Source organism: Mastigoproctus giganteus, chromosome 1 (assembly GCF_048544385.1).
Source record: "Mastigoproctus giganteus isolate SK-2022 chromosome 1, ASM4854438v1, whole genome shotgun sequence".
Classification (NCBI taxonomy): domain Eukaryota; kingdom Metazoa; phylum Arthropoda; class Arachnida; order Uropygi; family Thelyphonidae; genus Mastigoproctus; species Mastigoproctus giganteus.
In genome coordinates, this window is record NC_143575.1 from 166,516,356 (window position 1) to 166,531,634 (window position 15,279).

Here is a 15,279-nt window from a genome sequence, read left to right on the forward strand (position 1 = left end):
AAAAAAAAAAAAAAAAAAAAGTGAGGATGAAGTCAATTTCATTATTTGTTAATCCATTTGGGCTTTTCCATGTCCACTTCCTGTTCACCCTTTTCTTGAAAAAAAAATGTTTATTACTGACATTCCTTTAGATTCTGCAAATTCCACAAGTTTTTCACCACTTTCATTTCTTTCACCAATTCCAAAATTTCTTATAGTTCCCCTTTCTGCGCTGTTTTGTCTCTTTCCAACCTTACCATTTATAGTGTAGTGAGTTTTCTGTTCATCTAGAAGACTCTCAATTTCGGTGTACATTTCTTCAACTTCATCATCATGGCTCGATGTTGGTGCATAAATCATTATAATCTTTAACTTATACCTCTTAGAAATCCTGAAGAGTAGTCTTGACACCCTTGGTGATGTACTTTTGAATTCCAAAATGTTGTTTTTTATATCTTTATGGACCAGAAAGCCAACTCCACCTTCACTCCTTTCACTGTTTCCATTGGTGTACAGCAGATTTCCACTTGATAAACTTATAAGTGATTCATTTCTTCTTCTTGTTTCAGCCAAACCGATGATATTTCAATTTACCTTTTCTAATTCCTTTGCAGCTCTAGTATCCTGTCTTCACCGATGTCCGATTTTACGTTGTAACAGGCCAAGTTTAGTTTCCGTGCATGACAGCCTGAGATCGTACTCAGAGGTTCTTAGCACCCTCTGCTTCCACTCTGATCCTCTCGCTGCTGTAAGACGGGGAGTGAAAGCCGCTGGGGACTGAGGGCCATTTGTTTCGTTGTGCTGTCACGTGCTGGAGGGTTTCTCTTTTCCTCTTCACGCTGACCAGGCATCTTGAAGAGAACCACTCTACACGTTCGTTGCCACTTAAATGACATAACAGGGCTTACTATCGAGAAGGTGTGCATGAGTGGATTTTAGAGAGGCAGGCCAACCAGACTTCTCCTAAATCTTCTGAAATAGAAAGATATTGGATCTATCAGTGTTTTAGACTGAGTGTCTGATAACACACAGAATGCCTGTTCCCCTCTAACCCCCTAAAATTACTTTGAAACATTTTTTACTTTATTTTTGTTTTATATTTTTGGTTTTTAGGTGCATTAGCAACTAAGGCCATATTGCTCTGGGATATGCGGTGGTCCTTCCCTGACCTTTCCGCATCCTCCATATTTGGTGGTGACGGGCTCGAACCCCGGTCTAATCAAGAAGAGTGTGCTACGCACTACTGCTCCTTCCCACCTGGCTCCTTCCCACCTGGCGTCATTTTTACTGATGATATGCTGAATGTCACAAACAAAGAAGACTGATAACTGTATTCCATAAAGAAAAGCAGGTAAATGATGTTCAATTTAAAAAGAAAACCTGACTGTGCAAATGTACTGATAAATGCCTAGACACTAAATTTGCAGTCACACTCTGTGCAATTTTTGACACTGTTGTCAATCAATTGCTGGTTCAAGGTTATTCCCCATACTATCAACTTTTTTCCTATTGTAAGCAGTTCCAATGGAAATGGAGGCAGGAATGTTCTTGCAAGAAAACTGTTTATTACTTTATCAATGAAGGTTATTATTCTATACTGCAATATTCATTAATGATGTTTATCAAATTTCATTACTTCTCTCAGTACACAAATAATAATATTTGTAAACTTTAATCATGTATATACTGAGAGGAGTAATGAAATTTGATAAACATTTCCATTGGAACTGCCTACAATAAGAAAAAAGCTGATAGTATGGGGAATAACCTTGAGCCAGGACTAAACCAGCGATAGTGCTACCGCCCTCAGCCCATACAGTGTCTTAAGTCTTTGCATGATGAGAAATTTGTCAAAAATTGCATAGAGTGTGACTGCAGATTTAGTATCTAGGCATTTATCAGTACATTTGCACACTCAGGTTTTCATTTTAAATTGAACCTCATTTATCTGCTTTTCTTTCTGGTATACAGTGATCAGTTTTCTTTGTTTGTGACATTCAGCATATCATCAGTAAAAAAATTTTCAAAGTAATTTTGAGCGGTGGAAAGTTTGCTAATTAATTTCATAAATTACAGCATTATTGTTATATATTAATAATACATTTTTCATGTTTGTAATACTCAAATGTTTAGTTTAATAAAATCTTTTAAATTACCTGGTGTGGATGGAAATCTATCCATTTATATTAAGTAAGGCAGCAAATGAGATAAGCAAACTCAAAATTCCTTTTTTTACAAGATGATCACCAAGCTGCTTGAGCATCTAATGGCATCTTGTCAGTGAAATACAGTAATTTTGCTAATAGGGATATGCAGATGATTATCCTTTGTATAAAGCAATGGTCAAGCCACACCTTGAGTATTGCATACAGGTCTTGAGTTCTCATTTTAGGAAGGATGTAGAGCTGCTGGAATGAGTACAGAGAAGGGCAGTGAGATTGGTGAAGGGAACAAAGGTTGCCCTTACCAAGAAAGGCCTAAATTTTGCAAATTGCAGCTTCTGGAAACTACCCACCTGCAATGTGATCTGATTGAGGTGTATAAGGCTTTGAATGGTTTGAGCAAGCTCAGTGCTGGTGGGATCCTTCCTCTTGCTCAGATTATGCACATCAGGGAGCATAAATTCAAATCGAAAGAAGACAGTTACAGAATAGATGTGTGGAAATTTGCCTTTAGCTAGTGGGTGATTGATTGCTGGAATAAACTTCCACCTATCATGGAAGCTGATAGCTTTAATAAATTTAAGGGAGAACTGGGTAGACTTTAGGAGGTGAATGAATGGGTGAAATGGAAGTGTTTATTTTATTTACTTTTTTATTTTTTGACTGATGCTGCATAAACTTGCTTTCTTGCAGCATATGCCTCTGCAAATTCTAAAAATGCTTAGCCAAAATTATAAGAGCACCGTTGGATTCAGAGGAGTTCCCTCTGTTTTGGAGATATGTGAATGCAAAGGTATTTCTAATTCACAAAGGAGTATCAAAGGGTGATATGAGTAAATACAGACCAGAACAGCTTAATTTCTGTTCTAGAGAAAATAATCGAGTCACTGGTTAAAGTAATAATGCAAGATGATCTAGACAGGAGATCAGTTATATTTCAATCACAGAATAGGTTTATTAACAGAAATGTTTTCTGACCAATTTAATTGGATGGTATGATGTAGTGACAAATTAAATGGATGCAAAAAATAATCTTGATATCATAATACAATGAAATCTCCTTTTAAGAAGAACTTTCTAAAGTGAACACACAGTCTTGTGTCCTAGCCATAAATATTTGAAATTATATGTTAAGCAAACTCTTTAAAGCAGACACTCTCCATTAAAGACACAAAAATTTTGACAGCTGCCATTTTTGATTTTTCAACATCCCTACGGTGGACCTATATTTTTTCAAGGGTAAAATTTCAGATGAACATGTTCATTACTGGTAACACACACACACATACATAGTTTCATAGGTCTTCATTTAGCCACAAAGGCTAAATGAAGTGAAAACTTAGCAAGTGAATGCCAAGGTTTTTTGGTAACAGTGACACTAATTCGGCTTTTGATGGTAATCAATTACTTTTTTTTTTTTTTTTTTTTATGTAAACCCCAAACACGAGAGGTATTAGAACCTATAGTACTTAGTACCATGCTTGGGTTGGAGGTTGAGAAGATGAAAGAAGATATTTGTTGACATTGGACTTGAACTTCTGTAGACTGTAATTTTCAGGAAATACGTATGAAAGAAGGTTGTTCCAGAAAACGGCAGTTGAATGAATAAACGAGGAAGATGAAAAGTTAGTTCTATGAGTTTGAAGTTGGACAGTAAATGGATGTGGCTGGTGGCGGCACGTGTTCGGACTGTTTTGAAAGAGAGAGAGAGAGAGAGACAGAGCGAGCGAGAATTATAGAAGCCAATTCAGAAGAACAGTGCCCATGGAAGTATCTGTAGAACAGGCACATGCAGCAGAAACAATACGTCTATGAGACAGCGAGTGGAGAGACTTTGTTAAAGATGAATCATTAATTAGCCTAACTGCCCACTTCTGAATGGAATCAAGAAGCCTGAGAGAGGTTTTGGGGGCACCACCCCAAATGTGGGAAAAATATTCCATGGCAGGGTGGATTTGCGATTTATACAGAGTGAGCAGCTGTTTGGAAGAAAAGTAATGCCGAGAGCGAAAGAGAAAACCAAGTTTTTTAGATGCAGAGGAAACAATATTTGTAATGTGCTTGTGCTAAGAGAGATTAGAAGTCAGGGTAATCCCCAAAAGAGATATATCATTTTGCCTAGAAATCGGAGTGTCACTAAAGATAAGCATAGCAGCAGAAGAATCCTTTTTGCAAGATACAAGACAAGACTGGGTTTTAGAAGGGTTCAAATCAACTAAGTTGTCTTTGCCCCATTGGAGAATTACCTGAAGATCAGCATTTAAGGAATTGGTAGCAGATTTTAGAGAAGTTGAATCTGATTGACAGGATTAGGTTTCTCAAAATGGAAAGTGGAATGCAATGTGCTATCATCGGCAAAACTGTAGATAGGATTTCAATTCAATGGAGGAAGGTCATTGATATACAAGAGAAAAAGAGTGGGGGAAAGAACTGAACCTTGGGGAACACCGTCATTAGTGGAGAAGTTAGAAGACAGAGAGCCATCTACCATCACCCTCAGTGAGCGATCAGAGAGAAAACTGGATGAACAATTACTAAAAACAGTTGGCAAACCATAAGATGGAAGCTTGTTTAGAAGACCTTTATGCCAAACACGATCGAAAGCCTTTGAGATGTCAAGAGCAACTACTTGTGTTTCACCGAATATCTCCATTGAATTAGTCCATAAATGGGTAACATAAGCCAGAATATCACCAGTGGAATCCATACTGGCAATTGTTGATCAGATGGAAGGTTTCTAGGTAGTTTAAGAGTTGGCGGTTAATTGATTTCTCCATTACTTTAGAAAGAGTAGAAGTAATTGCAATGGGACGATAATTGGATGGGAGGGATTTGTCACCCTTTTTAGGAACTGGCTGGATATGACAAATTTCCGAACAAAAGGAAAAATACTTTTGGAATATGAAAGTGAAAAAAGGCAGCAAAGAATAGGAGTAAGTTCAGGAGGGCAGGTTTTGAGAACAAGTGGAAAAATACCATCAGGACCTGGAGCTTTCTTAACATCAAGATTCGTCAAACTCCTTCTGACATCCTTTTGATGGAAGACCACAGGAGGCATTGAATGGAGCATGTTGGGAATGGTGGAAGGTGTTTTACCAAGATCTAATCCATGAGTTGGAAGAAAAATGGGATGCTAGCAGGTAAGCTTTATCCTTGGCTGAAGTGACAACAGAACCATCTGGTTTGGACACAGGTGGGAGCAGAAATGGGCAAAAGTTGCGGCCAATAGCTTTGGCAAGAGACCAGAATGCTCTGCTACCATCAGGGCAAGTAGCAAGTTTTGTACTCTTAGCCTTTTCAATCTCTAGTTTTAACTGATTAATAACTGCTTTATGATTATATGCAGTAAATGAGAAACTGAAGAAATAGAAACAAGCCAATTACACTCTGCAACATTCTTCTCTTGAACAGCCTTAGCACATTTGTTGGAAAATCAAGGTTTAGATAAAGGAAGAGATTTTAAAGTGGAGTGTTGGATAAAGGATTCCATTCCTTCAAGAATAATTTCACTGACATGATCTAAGCAAACGTTGACATCAGAAGTTTTAAAACAGTAATCCGACCAAAGAAAAGAAATCTCGCAGGTCATCCCATTTTGCATTCTTGTAATGCCAAACAACACGAGGGTGGGAATAGCCATGAGATAAAGGTTCCATTGGAGAAGAGACAATCACCAAGTTGTGATCTGAAGTGCCTAAAGGACCTCTCACTTCGACCGTGTACTTAAAAGTACTTAGATGTTTGTGAGAAAAAGATCAAGCGTGTTGGCTGTATGATTAGAATTATCTGGTATTCTTGTAGTTAAATGAACAATCTGTGCAAGGTCATTAGTAATTGCAAAGCCTCAGCATCTCGGCCAGCTGGGTCGGTGTGACTAGAAAACAGAAGCCAGCTGGAGTTGTGCACATTAAAATCACCAAGGAAAATTACCTCACTGTTAGGAAAGTTGGACTGGAGAAAATCAAGTTGCAAAGAGAGGAAATCAAAGAGCTCCAAGTGATTGGTGGAGTTGGGAGAACAGTAGAAGACAACATATGAATTTGACACAATGAGGTAGAGAGATTTTAAGCCAAAGAAGATCAAAGAGAGGAGATTCCATATTGCCAAGTCTCTGACAGGGAATATCAGAATGGACATATGCACAAGTACCACCTTTGAAGCGAAAGGAATCATACAGTGAATAATTTGAACATCTGAGATGAGCAGTAGTTGAATCAACCGATAACTGAGATTCTGTCAGAAAAGGTACATGGGGTTTCGAAGCCTGCAAGTGGAAATGGACATCATTGAGATTAGAATTGAGACCACGTATATTTATGAAATGAATTAGGAAGTGCTTGTGAGGTTTAGATCTTTTCGCAGATAAGCTTGCTCTATTAGTTTGACAATTCATGGTGTATTCAATAGTAAGAAAAAGTGGGTGGGACATGCTGTATGAAGTAACGAAATTTTTGGATATGGCGTACACATGGTAAGAATATACCCAGATCCTTGACATAACATGACCTCGACAGTGCTCCCCGCATACACACTACTAGGACTCCCTCCAGTCACTATCTGGCAGAGCAGAGGTAGCAGGTGGGAGCAGAAATGGGCACTAGCTGATCCGGTAGCCTCCTAGACAGTTACCAATAGGTTCGGTCCGGTGTACTGACTAGCGGCCGGCCTGCGAACACCGTTTTAGAGCTGTGCCCTCGAAATATAAGGAATATTGGATCTCGCCACGATGTTCATCATAACCTCAAAAGTCATCAATCATACTGCATGATGGAAGAGAGGGAAGGGTTGACCAGAACTTAGCTCTAGAGACTAAACATGGGTTCCACCACTTCAAGCCTCCAATAAGCAAAGTGGTGGTATTTCACCAGTTGATGAGAGTCATCTACCACCTAGTACTGCCTGGTAACATAGAGGGGCAGCATTCCTCCATGTGGTGTGGGTGCCACACTTCGACCCCTGCTTACGTTGGTTCACACCTGTGTGGTCACCTACCATGTACTTATGCATGGAGGTTATACCCAGGATTACTAACAGTCCCACCATCGTGAAAGTGCAAGCAGAGGATTTGGCTGTCACAGACCGTCCGGAAATTGGGTTCACTTGGCTTGAGTGTCACCCGAATATAAGTTCCATCAGCGTTTTAGACTCCCAGGTAGCAAGTACAGCTTGTCTGGCATATCTGAGAGAATGTCTGTGACATCTTCATGGACCAAAAGGAACTTATGGAGTAGCCTGCAGAATGTTGTTAATGCACTCACCACTGCTGATATAGAATTTACAAACTTTGTTTTCTTTCTATGAAGCAGTTCATTGGCATGTGCATCACTTAGCAAGGGAATAACATTGTAAACCTGAGAGATACTTTTGCTGAGCGAGAAAAGGGTGGTTTTTGTGTGAATGTGAAAGTACAGTACAGTACAGTACAATATATTTCTTTAAGGAAAATTAGCACCCTACAAATGGTCTCTAATGCATTTGCATTAGTGCTCTCTACATATGCATGCCATATCAATATAACTGTCAGTGAAAGTCAATTGCACACTGATTGAAACTGCCCTGTAGTCTATCACCACTAAGCATATGGTGTCCAGATCTTCAAAATTAAAAAATCCGATGCATATCGCACCACCATCTATATTCTTTAAGGCTCACTTTTGTTTTGTTTCCTCAGAGTGTATGGTTATTATAGTTCTATAGTAAATTTAAAGGGACTGAATCTAGATTATCTGAAATTCTGTGGAGTTCTAGGCCCAGGTAAGAATTTACATTTAGATACCTGTACTCTCCTACAGTAAGTCTTGAAAATAGTTAACTAAAAAAAAAATAGTAGAAGCGATAGAAAAGAAAAGTGAGGAGTTTGTAAGTTAGCTGTTCATTTCAAAAGTGGAGAGACTTGGGGAAATTTTCCATCTATATACACACGAGAAGTTATTAAGGGAAGAAAATGCCAGAAGTTGATCAAACTATAAGAGAGTGCTTAATAATTTTGTAATAACTGAGAACAAAGTGAAGATAAATTATTGAAGTTAAACATAAGAAAGGCACCCGGGGTGTAAGAATTTATCCAGTTATATTAAAAGAGTGACAATGGAAGTAAGCAAACCCATAGCCATAATTATGAGAGCTTCTTTGGACTCACGGGAGGTACCCATGGACTGGAGATGTGCAAATGTGGTCCCAATTCACAAAGGAGGATCAAAGGGCAACGCAAGTAATTACAGACCTGTGTGTGTGTGTGTGTGTGTGTGTGTGTGTGTGTGTGTGTGTGTGTGTGTGTGTGTGTGTGTGTGTGCGTGCGTGCGCGCGTGTGTGGGGTATGGTTGTTTATTCGTGCATTAGCTGCTATGGCTATAGTGCGCCTAGAGGAAAATAATGGCATCACTGGATAAAGAGGTGATATAGGATCAGCTAGACAAGACTGCAGTATTAGTTCAGACACAGCACTGGTTCATTAAGGGAAAATATTGTCTGACAAATTTGATTGGATACTATGATGTGGTTACTAAGGAACTACACTAACTCCCCAACTTACATAATAATCGACTTACGTAAGTTTTTGCTGGCCGGTGCAAACCGAAAAAATTATGGAAGTGTATTTTGTATCTGTAGGTATAAATGGAGGTATTGTGAAAATATTGTAATGTGAACCCAATAACATGGTTTTTTTTTTTTTTTTTTTTCCCATTGTAATTTGTTCCAAGTTCTTGGAAGTTGAAAATTTCACTATATTACTAATCTCTCTAAAAGGTCATGTTTATAATGGAAATTGCACTACACTTTCATCATTATCATAAGTTCCATTATAAGAATCAATTTTGCATGCCTTTGTGATATTTTTCAAAAACATATTTCTGGAGGTCACTGCCATAAAACAATAAAAACACAGTTTCCTCTTTCCAGTTGATTGGGCTTATCTGTTAGCAAAATCTATTATAAATGGGTAGTAAATGCGATCTTATTGCATTTTCAATAATCCCAATAACTAGAATTCTGTGGGTTTTTACATTACGGTATTATGGTGAAATGAGTTTCCTTTCACCAAAATCTTCAAACTTAGAAAAAACAAATTTTCAGAAACTTTTCTTCATTCCTGTTTACGTATTACAATGGTGACGGCAAAAGGGAACAATGGAAAGTTCAAGTTCTGGCAGAGCCAGGAAACGAAACCAAATTGATTTAGAAATGAAGATGAAAATGATTAAGAAGTATGAAGCAGGACCAACTTTGTCATCTATTGCACGGAATTAGGTCTTGTGGCTTCAACAGTGAATACTATTTTAAAGAACAGTGCGTGTATAAAAGAACATGCCAAAGGGTCAACGCACTTAACATCAATAGTGTTCAGGTGCTGTATCGAAGATGGAACAGCTATTAATAATATGGATGGAAAATCAGATTCAGAAGCAAGTGCCCTGAGTCCAACCAAACAAAAGCAAGAAGTATTTATGAAGATATTAAGGATAAGTATGGCGAACTGAAAGCCAAGTTCGTGGCAAGCAGCAGGTGTTTTAATAGGTTCAAGCATCGCGCTGGTTTCCAAAACATTAAAGTATACAGGGTGTCTCAAAAATATTGGTACAAATATTTAGAGGAGGTAGGTAATATCTCAAGGAATGTGAATCGCATAGGAACCCATAGCCAGAAATGTCACTGGAAAGTAGTAGCAGAGGCACAAGAAGCAGAAATGACACAAGACTAATCAGTGGCAAACATTTATTTGACATAATATTAACAATGGAGTAACAGATGAATGCATTTCATGATGTTACAACAGATGATCAAAGGTTCCACCATGAGACGCAATGCATGTGTGACATTGACGCAGCATGGATTGGCGGACGCGGTCGAACACACCTGGAATTTTTTGACAGTAGCAGCAGCGCAGACGAGTCTCGCCGCGAGATCCATTTCCATCTCCACAGGTGATTCATACACGATAGATTTGAGGACCCCCCCCCCCACAGGAAGAAATCAAGGCTCGATAAATGAGGTGAGCGTGGGGGCCAGGCAACAGGTCCACCACGGCCAATCCATCGATGCCCAAAATGCCTGTTCAAATGGTCACAAACACACCTTCCATAATGGGCAGGCGCGCCGTCATGTTGAAACCAAATGTTGCGTCTCACATTTGCTGGAACATCGTCAACTAACCCTGGTAGAACTTGTTCAAGAGAGATCCGATATTTAGCGGAGTTCATGCGTGATGCTAACAGGTATGGACTGACTAAGCAGTTACAAACCATACCTGCCCACACATTTATTGCGAAGCGATGTTGTGCCGCATGGGGGTGCACACCGTGTGTGTTGTCGTGAGCCCACACATGAGCATTGTGCCGATTGAATAAGCCTTCCCGAGTGAAATAAGCGTGGAAAATTCAAGTCTTGAACACTTTCTTGGAGAAACCACTGCGCAAAAGCCACACGTGCAGGATGATCTTGGGGGAGCAGTAACTGAACCCTTTGGAGATGAAAGGGATGTAAGGAATCGTTGTGCCAGACACCCTGTACAGTGCAACGAGACACTCCTAAGGCAGAGGCAATGACACGTGTGCTGGTAGTAGGATTATTCTGGACGGCATTCAGCACACTTTCTTCCATGGCTGGAGTTCGCGTCGAACGTAGTCTGCCCGCACTACTCCTGTTACCTCTAAATGACCCATAATCGCACAAATTTTGATGCACACGTGCAAACAAACGGTGGTCCGGTACATGTCTGTCTGGGAAGCATTCTCCATAAATTCGTTGAGCAGCTCGTCCATTGCCCACTGCTAATCCATACACTAGGTGCATGTCTGCCAGCTCACAATTCATATATCGAGGCATGCTCTTCGTGCGGCGACTACTGCTTGAATGAATAAACCAGAAATTTTCCCTCTCCTCTCACGAACTGATGAACAGCACCGTGTACCGACTTATCGCGACATTTCTGGTTATAGGTTCCTATGCGATTCACATTCCTTTAGATGTTACCTACCTCCCCTAAATGTTTGTACCAATATTTTTGAGACACCCTGTATAGTGATGTCGCCAGTGCCTATTCTGCAGTTACAGAGAAATTTCGTCATGTGTTGGAAAAAATTACTGATGAAGGCGGCTATTCAACGCAGCAAATTTTTAACCTTGATGAGACTGCTCTGTATTGGAAAAAAAATGCCAGATCGAACATACATTGCTAAAGAGGAAATGACAATGCCAGGTTTCAAGGCTTCAAAAGATAGGGCACGCTTTTGCTTGGGGCTAATGCAGTGGGAGATTACAGATTAATACCACTGCTTGTGTACCATTCTGGAAATCCTTGTGCATTTATGGGCATCAATAAAGCCACCCTACCTGTGCATTCCGATCGAACAAGAAAGCATGGATAACAATATCTCTCTTTGAGGATTGGTTTAAATGCCGCTTCACTCCTGAGGTTGAAAAATATTTAAAAACAACAATGTTCCTTTCAAGATTTTGTTTCTATTAGATAATGATTTAGATGATTTCAGTTCAAACGTGAAAGTCATATTTCTACCGTCAAACACAACTTCACTCATCCAACCTATGGATCAGGGTGTTATTTCAAATTTAAAGGTATACTATTTACGCACTACATTTTCTCAGGCATTGTCTGCAGTAGATGGTGAGAAAAATTTTACGTTAAGAGACTTTTGGAAATCTTACAATATTTATCAAGCCATCTTAAACATTAATAAGGCCTGGGTGGAAATTACTGAAAGTTGTTTAAATTGCACATGGAAGAAAATATGCCGAGGGCATGTAAAAGGCTTCAAAGGGTTTGAAAAGTACGAATCATATGAAAAGGTTACAGATAAGATTGTAAAGGTTGCAAAGCTACTTCAGTTGGAGGCTGTTGCCAAAGCCATGGAGGAGTTAATAGAGGCAGAAGCGAAGGAATTATCTAACAAAGAACTTATTGACTTACAGGCAGTAATAGTGAATGAAGAAAATTCTGACAAAACTCAAGATGAACCAAATGAGGAGCTGAGAGGCTTCAACATCAAAGATACAGCATATGGCAATGGCACTTCGTGAAATTGCATCGGCAATGGTGAGGTTTGAGAAGATGAATTTTAACAGCAAACAATTCTTAAAAGTGAACAGAGGGGTGAATGACATGCTTGCTTGCTACAAAGAAATCTACGATGAAAATAATAAAGCCACCGTCCAGTCCTCCATTAATATGTTCTTTCATAAGGTTGAGTGGCCGACCCCTTCTAAATCGCCACAGCCCTCAACCTCCACAGTCGTGTAATTATCAGCTGAAGACGTCAATTCTGGCAACGATGCTCGAGAGGTAAAACTTACTGATGTTATGCCTGTCTCCTCTCTTTTTTTTGTAAATTCATAATTTTTAAAGATTTTAAATTGCACACTTTTGTAATTTTTCCTTTGCATCAGATAAAAATTGAATAAATACAATAAATAATTCTATTCTCATGTTCGTCGAACATTTCTTTTTTGATTCAATCAATTCAGCAAGCAAAGTTTCGAGTGCTGCACAAGCATGAGGGAAATTCCAAGTTATGTAGAGTTCCGTGGAACGCAACCCTTACATTAATTAGGCAGTTGCTGTAGATGCAAAAAATAATTTTGATATCGTAATCTTGAATTTCAGGAAAGCTTTTGACACTGTTGTGCCTAGAAGATTACTGTATAAATTAGAGCAGTATTGTATGAAGAATAAGTTTCTAAAATGGATAAAAGAGTGGTTGATTGGGAGAAGACAGAGAGTGGTAATCAATGGATGCTGCTCTTCGTGGACTAATGTTATTAGTGGACTCCCACAGGGTTCGGTGTTAGACCCACTGTTGTTTTGTATATTTATCAGTGATATTGATGAAGGTTCATCAGGCTTAATGTCAAAATTTGCAAATGATACAAAGGTTGGCAGGGTTGTTAATGACAGTGTGCTACTGCAACAGGATGTAGAAAATTTGGGTAGATGGGCTCAGAAGTGGCAACTGAAGTTTAACATTGACAAATGCAAAGTACTGCATGTGGGTAGAAGTAACTCCAGAGGAACATACCAACTGTGTGGTACTACACTTAGGATGGTAGAAAATGAAAAAGACCTGGGAGTGATTGTGCAGTCAAATATGAAGTTTTCTGAGCAATGCGGACAAGCTTCCAGAGCAGGTCATGGGTTATTGTCAATGAAATATAGGAATTTTGCTAGCAGGGATTAGGAGGTAATTATCCCTTTGTATAAGGTAATGGTCAGGCCATGCCTTGAGTACTGCATACAGGTCTGGAGGCCTCATTTTAGGTGGGATGTAGAGTTTCATGAGTGTGTACAGAGAAGAGCAACAAGATTGGTGAGGGGAATGAAGGGGTCCTCTTACCAAGAAAGTTTTGTGCAAATTGTAGCCGCTGGAGACTAGGCACCTGCAAGATTACCTGATTGAGGTGTATATGGCCTTGAATGGGTTGAGCACGCTGAATTCTGATGGGATTCTTCTGCTCGCTGATTGCAAACCTGAGGGGGCATAAATTCAAAGTTGCAAATCTTGCATAGTTGTAGAATAGATGTGTGTAAATTTGCCTTTAGCCAGCGGGTGGTTAATTGCTGGAACAAACTTCCATCTGTTGTTGTGGAAGTCGATAGCTTAAATAAATTCAAGGAGGAAGTGAAAAAATTTTTAGAGGGAATGGAATGTGTGAAATTGTTTTTTTTTTTTTTTTTTTTTTGACTGATGCCACGTAAGCTCATTTGCTTGCTTTCTTGCATCACGTGCCTCGTTTGCTACCACTACTACTACAAAAATCAAAATACTTTCTTGGCAGGAAACTAGAAATGGACTGCAGTATAGCTTACATTTTGTCATGCAAAAAGGTGCTTCGGTGGATAAATTTACTTTTGAGTGATTTAGTAGGGTAAGCAGTCAAAACATTCCGTCCCCGGGTCTATAATTCAAACCAAAGCTTTAGAAATTGCTAAATAAATTGGCTCCATTGACTTTAATGGCTGGTGAGGTAAGTTCCATAAGATGCCACAATACTTCCTTCAAAGCAATTTGTGGAAACTCTCCTGATGTTAATTTAGAAACCTTTGCTGAGTTTAAAAAAGCTGCTGTCAATATTTATTGCGTACTCACCAGAAAACATATTGATTCCTGATGAAACTGGTGTTTTTGTTTTTTTTTTTTTTTTTCATGTAGTTCTGGTGCCTTAATGAGGAAAACAAATCTCAGAGTTAAAAGAGGCAACTGTGGTTTTGTGTACAAGCATGATGGGCACTTGAAATACTTCCTGTTATAGGTAAATCTATGAAAGCAAGGTTCAAACTCATTGTACATTGGAAATCAAACAATAATGCTTGGATGAATAGGAAGATAATGATAGAATGGCTGATCCAGTTGGATAAAAGAATCATTTGCCAGAATATAAAAGTTATTTTATTTCTTAACAATGCTACATCACACCCACACGTTAAACTGAATAATGTTGAAATTGGGTTTTTTTTTCCCTTCTATTGTTACATTTGCTCCTCAACTACTAGATCAAGGAATAATTGCAAATGTTAAGGTGAAATATCGATTAATTATTATGTGAAACACCTGATTTCAAAACTTGATGAAGAAAAAAGTTGTTCAAAACTTTGCAAAAGTATAAATGTACTATAATCTAGATTATTGCAACGTTAAATGCAGAAAACATGCATGGAAAATTGCCTCCACAAAGTAGGATTTGATTTGAGCATTGTTAGTCAGTGTAATTGTGACATTGCAGATGCAGCTGTAGTTAATGGCTTGCTGTGGACATTAGGAAATTCTTCAGTGAAAAGCAATGAAAATGTTTTTGTAGACTGTGCTGTAGTGGTGGAAGGCATAAACACTGTAGTATAAGACAGCACTAGGGGGCTATCAAGGGCTGAACATTTGTGCAATAAATGTGAGCTTAGCAAGACAAGTTGCTTAGCCAGATTTATATATTTCTTTTATGGTACAGAGTTATATCGCCCGAAAGTATCTGACCCTACTTACATGTAGTCTAGGGCAGGTGGGCAGGAGATTCCTGCTTGACTAATCGGGCTGAGGTGATTGTTAGTCCTTTCAATTGCATGCCCTTGTGGCATTAGCCCCTGGGACCACCAGCCCTTTTAACTTGGGTGGTGGAGGATTTACTAACCGGCAAT

At 39.0% G+C, this 15,279-nt stretch overlaps 1 protein-coding gene across 1 annotated transcript in view; it reads left to right on the plus strand.

The window, feature by feature from the left end:
- The window catches only part of Vps50 (vacuolar protein sorting 50), a 731,402-nt gene that overhangs the window by 271,458 nt on the left and 444,665 nt on the right, over positions 1–15,279 (plus strand). The window lies entirely within an intron of this gene.